The sequence below is a fragment of the Heterocephalus glaber genome, unplaced genomic scaffold (assembly GCF_053883595.1).
Source record: "Heterocephalus glaber isolate CG9 unplaced genomic scaffold, H.glaber_assembly_v1.0 deba00001688, whole genome shotgun sequence".
Taxonomy (NCBI): domain Eukaryota; kingdom Metazoa; phylum Chordata; class Mammalia; order Rodentia; family Bathyergidae; genus Heterocephalus; species Heterocephalus glaber.
In genome coordinates, this window is record NW_028258413.1 from 6,370,037 (window position 1) to 6,380,860 (window position 10,824).

General features: G+C 42.3%; 1 long non-coding RNA gene across 3 annotated transcripts in view; it reads left to right on the forward strand.

Moving 5' to 3' along the window:
* LOC110345976 (uncharacterized) overlaps window positions 1-10,824 on the forward strand; it is a 372,088-nt gene that overhangs the window by 133,248 nt on the left and 228,016 nt on the right. The window contains exon 3 of one of the 3 annotated variants that reach the window (XR_015446444.1): window positions 9,816-9,903. The exons of the other annotated variants lie outside the window; for them this stretch is intronic. This is a non-coding gene — a long non-coding RNA (uncharacterized LOC110345976). The remainder of the gene's footprint in view (window positions 1-9,815; window positions 9,904-10,824) is intronic. 3 annotated transcript variants of the gene reach the window in all.

The window sequence follows — 10,824 nt, forward strand, 5'->3', positions numbered from 1 at the left end:
GCACAGACTACAATAAACCTTTATGGTATGTGGGAGATTTTAAGAATCGCTTGTCTAACCTTGGAATACCAAAGGCTTAATTCATTTGGCAAGGAAACCTCCACCTCACTTGGAACCTGTCCTTGAATCCTGTCTGATCAGCCTTGTGATGAAAAGGTAGAGAGGAGCTCAGTGGTCCCACTGTCTTCACCATGATTTCACCCCATCTGCCCACGGTGGCTGGGGAGCTGGACAGACAGGAAGTTGGTGGTAGGAGGCAGAGGAGAAAATACTGTTTGAAGATGTAAATGAACATGAGGAGGTTGGGATGAGCAGGATGTTGGTGAAGAACAAGTGACTCAGTTCTGATGAACAAGAGGTACCTGACTCAGTTCTGATGAACAAGAGGTACCAAGATCAGCAGGACCTGGCACAGGGTTTTGGCTTCAGCCTTTAGTGAGATGAAAGAATAAGCTGCAGATTGAGTGCACGGAGAACATACCAGGTGCAAGGAATAGAAAGTACAGAGGCCAAAAGGTGTGCCGAGGCGTTCCAAGGATGCTTGACATGCGTTCCTCTTGCCAGGGATTTCTAGGTGTTCTTAGGAACTTGCTCTGGCAATGGACCCTGCCGAAAATCGTGCTGGGTTCTGAAGTCCATGGAGTCACGGATGTGTTCCTGATCCAGGGTATCTTCACACATTCTTAACTGTGAACAGCTTACACTCAGATTTTTCTTTCTCGAAATTTTCCCAAACAAAAGTCTCTGGAAATACAGTGAGAAAATACAGCTAGGATTTGGCTTTGTTGTCTACTCCTGGAAATTCTCTAACTCCCCAGGGGAGTATGGGGAGCTTTTCCTCTAAATTGTGCTGCTCTCCAAAATGTTTCATTATGTCTCAGCCATTAGTGTGTCCAGAGAAGCTTTTTTGTTTATAACAGGTGTTAGAATTTGACATTGGATTTGATGCACCCATATTTTTGGAGACAGTAAATTAAGCAAGCATCTGAAACACGCACAAACTGTTTTGTGGAGACACACTTACAGATACATGGGTAGACTTTTTTTTTTTAAAGCTTTCAATAAAACTTTCCTTTTTACTTTATGTTTGAAAAGTCTTGATTCTTTTCTAATGGTTCTCAGCCAGCTGATTTTGGTCCAAGAGGCTAAAAGGAATATAATAAGAAACCCGTTCTTGTAAAATTTTCAGTCTGTCTGAAACACGTCTGAGCAGGAAGCATTACTGAGAATCCTGCTCTCCAAGTCCCCCTTCTGGCCCCTCATTTCTGGAACTTTCTTCCACATCCAGATGAATATCTGAAATGTTAGTGAGTTTCCTATTCTGTACTAAGAATATTAATGGAAAATAGGTGAGTGGGTCCAACTTCTCAACACAGCTGAGTTCTATTTATGGCAGATCTCACCTGCTCCTGACGATATCATGCTGAGGAATTCAACATGGCTCTGTCACTCCCTGGAGATAAACTTTGAAGCTTAAAAATTAGGGATACTGCATCATTGCATGACCCTGTCCCCTTGCAGACCCTCGGTGTCTACACCTACTCAGTGAAGGCAGGAACCCATCTGTTTTGTTTTCCTCTATGTCTCCTGGGTCCAGAAAAACACCTGACACATGGGATGGATTCAGTAAAAATCTGTTAAATATGTGAGTGACTCACACATGACAACTACTGGTGGCATACAATTTAGAGAACTCAGAACCCACAGCAGGCTCTAGCAACAGATTGGCCAGAACTTTACTCATTTTTGTCCTAGGTATAACTCAAATTAGGTGCTCTTAATAATCCTTAAAATATAAGAGGCAGATACTTTTATAAAAATTCTCTTTTCCAGATCATTATGCTTAAGGAAATCACATCACTTGTTGGGAATGACAATTATTTTAACACTGATTCTGTATTCACATGAATTATACTTTTAATAATAATACTGGTAATAATAGATAATCTTTAGTACTTGTAATCTAAAACCATGTATATTAGGGACCCACTAAGTATTAAGTATCATAGTAGGTGCTATGTATGAATGTAGGAGAAGCCAAACAAGTAGTTCAAATTCTGAAACAATTAATAAAAATAATACTTATCGAACACTATGTGTGTACCATCTACTCAGCTAAATCTATGTATTATATAATTTAGTCCTCCTAACAGGCCTATGAGCTAGGATACTATTGGTTGTCACATTTACAAATGATGAAGTTAAGGTTTAAGAAAGTTCAAGATACTGTCCACGGTTAAATTAATAGATATAGCAGAACTAGAATTTGAACAGTTTTTGGGGGGTGGGAGGTGGGGCCAGGCATCACAGTCTGTACTGTTCCCGTGATCACTTAACTTTATTGTTTGCCTTTGAGTTTCCACTCCATCTGAGGGTTCAGAACACACATAGGAAAGAACACCTGTGAAACAATGCATGAATGTCAGAGTAGCTGCAGTGCAGATTATAAAGCCAAAAGAAGCACTCCCCCACTCAGGGTAGTCCACTCTGCAAGCGCTTCCTGCAGAAAGTGAGTGGGAATCTGTATGGGCAGCTGTAAAAAGTGTATTTTTTGCATGAAGACAAGTGATAGATTGCAACTAATTATCTTCAAAAGATAAGCCTTTACTTTAAAAATTTATAATTGTAGGCTCCTGACTAGATAACAGTAACATTACCTTCTATATGGATAAAATGTAAGAGTCTAGGAAAATGTAATTTGATTTCACTTGCAAATTAATGACCCTGGATGTGATGAGTTCCACTTAATAGAAACCAGGAGGAGCTAGAAGATCCTCCGTGGGGAACCTCTGGAGAAGCAGAACCCCACATAGCTGCATTGTGGAAATCCTGACAGTTCTGCCTTGAGCTCCTTGTAGATTGTTTAGGAAACGATGAGGCCCAGCTCTTCCTCTCCCCACCTGCCACGCGTGATCCCCACCACACACACACACACACACACACTCACATGCTGCTCTTTTCCAAAGCAAAGAGAGAAAACCTCTGCATTGTGGATGTGGTCTTCATAACCACGGACAGAATCCCCACCTACTACACCCACCAGAGGGGCCATGTCTTACCCGACTGGTGTCAAGATGGGTCTTTGCCAGTAGGACTCCAAGTGTTAATTTCCATTTTCATCACTGTTGAAGATGACATTCTACTTCTCTAGTTTATTATGCACACCTTTGTGTTTGTGTGTTTAAGAATTCAAATTTTATATCTTTTCCCCAGAGGAGAGCTATGTGTGGTTGTAATAAGGAAAGCCACAGTTCCCAAGGATCCCTGTTTTTCACTTCCTCCTTTTTTTTTCTTTTTTTTTTTTTTTTAAAAAAAGCATGTTAAAGTGATTTAACTGAAGACAAGATTGGAGAAAAAGCAAGTTATAATGTTACAAAGAATAAAATGAAACTCGTCCTTGAATTTTTTTTTAAATGTGTAGTGATAAGACCCAAGCATAAACGGAAGGGGAGGCAGATGTGCCTATCCCACGAGGTGGCTCCTGCCAAGTTCAGGAGCAGAATGAGGGGGCAGTGGATGAGGATGGCAGTAAGAAAGGACAAGTCAGATGTTTCTGCCTGCAACATATTAAGTGTTATTATTTTTCTGTGTTTTGAAATATAGAACAAAATAAATACACTCATTTTAAAGAGCAACTCCTGAATTTACCAAATAACAAAGCATTCAAAAGGCTATTGTGTGGAGACTCCCTGTGTAATGGGTGACGAATAAGAAGAGCCTCGAACCTCATGGCAAGATAACCGAGTTTCGTTCAGCAGTAGACTGGATTTATACGAGGAAAATTGTTTTGATGCAAAATTCCTATCTTTGAGCAACAAAGATAGTGGAATCTAGATCCACACTCTCTAGGTGTGGTGATGCACACCTGCAACCCCAAGTCCTCTGCTCTAGGTGCTGAGGCAGGAGGATCACCAACCTATAGATCAGGCTGCTCAGTGAGACCTGTCTCAAAATAAGAAATAAAACTGGGCTGGGGATGTGCTCAGTGGCAGAGTGCTTGCTCACAAGCATGAGGCCCTGGGTTCAGTTTTCAGCCGTATAAAAAAAAAACCCACCCATTGCATTAAGTGTTTTTCATAAATGCTAAAACACAAGTGAGCATTTATACATTTGCTCATGTGTAAGTGGACATGGGAATGAAAGAGAAATAAACTCCAGGATTAGAGGCGACTTCCTAGCTGTGCTTCCCAATAACTTTATTTTTGATCCTACATGCCAAATGGAGTTTACAGAAGAATGAAAAATAAAGACACAAAATCCTTTTCTGACATTAGACTTATTTTTCATTTCAGATATAGGCATATTTAATAAATTTAAATCTCAGAGTGACTCCACTCCTTAATAGGATTCTTTAAGTTTGAGCATAGCAAGGCATCCCCTTTCTTTGTATTGCTATTTAGCTATTTAAAAATGAATATTAAAGGTCAGCAACAGCAGAACATACAGAAAATGGACACTGAGAAGACATTTATTCCTCCTCAAAATCTAATTAAAAAGAATAGTATCAAGCTTTCAGATGGAAGAATTTAAATTTTTTTCTAAAAATAGAAAGCAAAAAGTAAGCGTATCAAGCCTCCATACCCAAAATCTTAAAATATTATGTTTTATAGTTTGGGAGATGCAGAAACAGAGCAAGGTTTCTGTGTGTTTCAGACTGCAGCCGAGTTACTCATGAATGTAAAGAAATCTTTTATATAAGATTTCATACATGTAGGACAGGTTTGGTGATGTGTGGGTAATTTAAGATATGAGGTTGGGAAATTTGAATTCATTAATTCATACAAAGACATTTAATACATTTATTAGTTTCATATCACTGTGATAAAATACCTGAAATAAACTATTTTTAAAAAGGAAGGATTTATTTTGGTTCACGGTTTCAGAGATTTCAGTCCATGGCCAGCCAGTGTCACTGCTGCTGGGCCTGTGGTGAGCATCGTGGCAAAGGAGCACAGGGTGCCCCTATCTGCTCACCCCGTGCTTCAAGGGAAGTGGAACAAGAGAGAAGGGGCCAGGGCCCCAGGAGACCCTAAGGGACGGGCTTCCAACGACCTACTCTTCCAAGTAGACCCACCTCCTGAAGTTTCTGTCACCTCCCAATTGCACTATCAGCTGGACCAAGCTTTCAAAGCATGAGCTTTTGAGGGATGTTTAAGATCCAAACCATAAGAGTAAACATTTTCTGTGTTTACAAGAGATACCTTTGCCGAGTCCTGGGGGTGTAACAGAACAGAGCCAACCTCGATGACTGCCCTCTTATAACTCATCATCAAAAGGGGAAGATAACCTTGGCAATGTAGCTCTGTGAAGTGTGGCTCATCATGCACAAAGCCCTGGGTTCTGTCCCTAGTGTCCACGTACACACTCACACACACACACAACCAGCACATATTCATCAAAAGGATGTGTGGTTGCAACCATGAGAAGAGCCCTGTGAAAGAGGCAGGGCTGTAAGTAAGGGAAATGAAATAGTCAGAGGTCTGGAAGAAGATGCTTAATGAAGACCAGCAAGCAATGGAAACAGGAGTGAGGACACAAGGAATTACAGCCAATTTAAGTGGGGCAGAGTCAGGGCAGAGGCCAGGAGTTCTATGGAAAGCATCTGATGTCGGTCTTCACAGGCCATGCTGGGCATCTGTCTTTGTGTAGGACCTGAAGGAAGCCATCAAAAGGTGTGAGGAAGGCAGGTGACTCCATCAGATCTCCAGGCCAGCACTGGGAAGGACCCTCTCTGGCTGCTTTGTGGAGAATTATTGGTCAGAGCTGGAGCAGGGTTTGGGTTCAAGCAGGGGGTCACAGCAGGAAATTCTTGGAGGGTCTAGGCAAGAGGCAGGAGTCACTTGGACCCCAGGTTGTGGAAGTTAGAACTCTGAGAAGGTCTACAGAATATAAAATTGAAATTGTTAGATGATAAAGTAACCATGGTGCTCTCTCTCTCTCTCTCTCTCTCTCTGGATATAAGTATGTACAAGAATATATGTTACTGTGCATCCTGCATACATTTTACATATATATGTGAACGTGTGTGAGGGTGTGTTTGTTTCAGACTAGCGTTTTATAAAGAATGCTCCAGTAGGACAATCTGTATAGTTCATCCTCTCTTTTTAAAGCAGACCACTCTGTCTCATTTTCCCTACTGAGTATGGTGTCAGGACTTTCATGTGAATGGGATGACTGGTGAAAATGGAAGGAGGGATTTTCTCTTCATTGGAATGATTTGACCATCAATTTTGTGTAATTGTGGTGCATACCTTACATTTTTCCCAAACAATTCTGCCCTGCTTCTCCCAAAGCCCTGATCAAAGAAGTTACTTCAGTCATGACTGGGTTTTGCCAATGTGTTAATATGACAGTGAAGGAGAAGTAAAAGTGAAGGCGGCCAGCAGCGCTTCACTACCCCTGTGCAGGTGAAGTGTAGATAATTTAGGTTGAGCCTCAAGAATGATATTGGAAAATTGCCTGGGTTCAGCCTTAAAGCTCCTGAATTATTTTGTTCTATTGATTTTTTCCTGTCATGATCATACCATTCTTTTTGATGGATCTCACAACTTTTATGATTCTGATTTGTAGAGTAGCTTAAAAAGTGAAAATTATAATTAAAATTTTCATGTGTCTTTCATACCCTCTCATACTTTATTCAGCTGTCAGTCAAAAGATTACCCTATAAATATAACTTCGACGGCCTAGGCACCTGTATGGTGTCTGCCACTGAATATTTTATCTGAGAAAAAATTTCTTGGGCATTTATATTTCTGTAGTACAGGGAGTATTGTTTTTTAAATAATTGGAGATGGGTTCTATCCATAGGTGAGGGCCATTGTGTAGGAAACATGAACATTTCAACCTTTTGGGTAATATCTGAATATAAATTAAATTTCCTTTAAAACATGTCAAGCAATGGAAAAAGTGTTTTAAAGGCTGAACCATGGAACTGTGTTGAGATCTGACGGCCTGATTTGCTCAGGTAAGGCTTTGGTTGACAAAGATGATCACATCCTGTCAGCATACTGGAAAGTCTACTGGAGGTTCTGTAGGAGGAGCACCCTAAAAGCTTCTAGAACTCAGAATGTGCTGCGCCTTACTGTATTACCTCAACCATTTACCTCCAGCATTTAGAAAGTGCCTTCTCACTCTGTGTTTTCTCCTGAAGACCTTTTTTCTTTTCAAATTCTACATCCATCTCTGCAAATGAACTCTGTATGAAACCACATGACAACCTAGATAGGTTTACGAAAATATTTACCTTTAACTTTAAGCCTGTTTTCTTTAAAATGAAATTAGTCATTTCTGGTTGTCCAAAATGATTAATTTGGCTTGGAATATCTTTCTGTATGTCACTGCTAAATTTTTGTTATTTCTTGACAAACATGAAGTGCAAATGTTGTGGAGAGGGAATTTTTAAAATGGCTGCCACCATGACTCTGCATTTTCATTAAGGATTCCTATTTCTATTTCCTTTTTGATAGCACTTTTTCTTTCTTCCCTTCTGACAGCATTATTTCTGGGAAATCAAGCTAGTTTCTATTTTTCTTTTCCTGTAAAAAGGGTTATTTATATCTCCTTCCTTACTCCTAGTGTGTCCTTGTTTCTGGTTAATAATAATCTATGTGACCCCTTTGAAATTTGTTTTTTCTTCTAATGCTATCACTCTTTTTTCTCATTTAACTCCATGTATTAATTTTTGGTTCCAATTCTGCCACATTTATGAACCCATGTTTCTAATTCTTCCCTTTCCTCAGGATATTTCTTTATGCTAAGAGAAGATAAATTTACTCCAGACTTTATATATATACAGTATTATTTATAGTGCAATTTGTGTTACATTTTTTAAAAAATGTATAAAGTACCTGTACATTTAGTTCTTTTTTTTTTTTTGTACTGGGGATCAAACTCAGGACATTGCCCTTGTTGGGCAGGCACAGCACCACTGAGCTACATCCCCAGCCCAAGTACCTGTGAATTTAATCTTATTTTTTTGGATAGGAGGTGTAATTGACCTCATTTGTTGAAAAAATCAGGGTTTAGAGAGATTAAGGGTGTAATTTGCCTATGGTAATATTTTTGGAAAATGACAAAGTCAGGATTCAAACTAGGTAATATTATTTTTAGAATATAGAGCTTGTAAATTAAATATATTCATAAATTACGGTTATAGATGAAACATTGTGCTTGGCAATGCTTTTGAGGATTCCATAAGAGGTAAAAGATAAGGTTCCTGCTTCCATAGGGCTTGTGTGCCACAACTGGGTGTGACGGCTCACTATTTTTCACCATAAATACAAAATCATGACATTTGGTTTACCTGTTCAGTTTTAAGGAGTTAGTTTACCTTTTGTTTCTTTTGAAGGTGTCATCTTAAGATGGCCACCCAACTATTGTAAATGCAGTGTACTCTTCAAATTTCCTTTACATGGAGGACATTGGAGCTCCCAGGTTTTGTGTTTGGCTGATAGAGGGCATTTTCAGAGCAGCTGGTAGAGCCGAGGGATGGTGGCAACCATTCAAGGAGCCAGGCTAAATGCGGAGGGGCCTTGGGTGTGGGCCAAGCACTGAACCTCACGAGCAGGCACTGGAGGGGCAGCTGGGGCCATGACCTCAGTGTTAAAGCTCACACTGACTCGCTGACACTACATAATTCTTCTGTGAGCTTGTACCAAGAAATCCTTCCTTTCTCCCACCACACAGCAAGAATTCGAATAATACTTATGTCATTTTAATGCCTTCTCCAACCAATCACGCATTCTGTAAGTTAACCGTTCTTTTTCCTCTAACCACGTCACTGGAAACTTGGGTACTCCCAAATATCCTGGAAAAGACATTTTGCCTGAACGTTTTTTGTAATAATTTTTAGGAAGCAGAGTTTTCCAGGAATATTCTAGTATAGAAATACTGTATTTGGAGCCTTATTCATTCGGAAAGTAGCTTCAAAGGAAATGGTCTCCAAGACTCAAACCCTGGGATAATTAACATCCAGAGTGCAAACAAAATAATTACTTAAAGCCGCAGGGAATTTTCCAGATTTTAATTTTCTTTAAAAGTAGGGTTTTTGAGGGCTACCCAGGAAGGAGTCTAGGGAGCATGAAGGACCCGAATTTGGTAAATGGCTGTTGCTCACAATTTGAACCAAGACTGGCTGTACAGAAAATACAAAGCTATAGATTAGAAGGTTTGTCTTGCATTCATGCCGTATTTTGAAGTAACCTTTAAAATTAATGGTTATTGATGTTGGCATTATGATATCGGGGCTTCTTTAAAATACACACACACAACCCCTTAGGCTGGGTGCATATCAATGAAGGGAAGGGCGCCCGCTTTCTGCAGGTCAGATCTGGCTGGAGGACAAGACTGCGGTCCCACGCATGTCCAGCAGGGGACACTATGCATTCATCGTTGCACACTGCACCGTCAGCCTGCCAGCTACAGCAGTGTTGATCCTAATTGGAGCCGACACAAGGATCTTCCATAATCCTCTGACATCCTTTTCAAATAATAATTCTTAGGTGGGTGGTGGGCTGGGGGCTGCAGTGCCAGTGCAGGCTTCTCCACGATGAAGCCTAACCATTGTCAATTATTTTTGATGTACGCTAGCTTAACTTAAGTCTCCTTGCTGGCTTTCCCAGCCCACACAGGGTCAGCCGCCTCCTAATTACTGCGCCTTGGTGCCCAGGTGGTCAGAACCAGCATGTTATTGCGGCTTCCTGTGCTCCCTTTTTTCTCAGGCCCCTGCTCTTCCCAGCCCGCACAAAGAGGGCGTCGTACCCAGTGCTTGCGGCGGAATAGCTGGGGAGGACTTTACTCGCCCCTTAATTGTGCAGGTCGCCCGGCTTTAACGTGCTCAATGCCAGCCCCTGACGTCCCTGCGGAGGCCGCGAGAACAGGATGGTGTCGTGCACCTTCCCACAGGTCAGTCCTTGCCACCGAAGCCTCCCGACCCACACACTTGCTAACCATTTGCTCCCGGGCTCTGCCAGCCAGTGGCCTTCAGGGACAAATAGCCATGCTTCGTGTGCATTCTGAAGACCAGTGGTGGCCCAGGCTCAAACTGTCGTGCAGGAGTTCTTTGAGTCACAAGGAAAAAAATGTGCTCCGGCCCACTTTTATAAGCTCATTTTTTACCCTCTGTGGCCCTGGCGACAGCCCTCTCTGCCGAGCAGGGCCGCGAACGCCTCCGTGTAGGGACTCTGTCGGCAGTCAGGTCCCGGGGCCCAGGTTGTGCGGTGGGAAAGTGGCCTGGACACCAGGAGGGCGGTGCCGGCTGCGGTGCTGGAAACGGGAGGACAGCAGGACAGCCAGGTTGGGGACTCAGCCGGCAGGCTGGCTGTGAGGCCTAGGCGTGCTCTCTGTATGGGCGATGAGCCCAGAGCAAGGTGCGCGAGGAGCCCAGGGAGTCGGCGGAGCAGCAGGCTGTGGACCTCCTCAGGTCCTGGGGCCGGGAGGACTTTCCGTTCTGCAGGGCTTGCAGGTGCCTGCTGGTAAACATTCTCCCAGCACCTAGTGCAGTGTCGGGTGGAAAGCAGTATGGGTTTTGATTCGCATAGGTGCGATTCCATCACCCCTCCACACACAGGAAGGCTAATAAGTCTGATAACAGCAAACCCAGCCCTCTCTGTCAGTCTTGGCAAATCTTACCTCAGAGTTCACATTGTCGACAACCAAGGCCTCAAGAGAACTTGGTCTCCTGTATCTTAATCCCCTATTTACCTTAAGGACAAAACTTAAATGCCACCCTTGGGCTCAGCATAAGCTCCAAGGCGAGTGGGCTGTGAGCTGAGGGGGAGGACCCCGGTCTTCAGCTCAGGTGTGACAACACCTGACAGGTGGGAC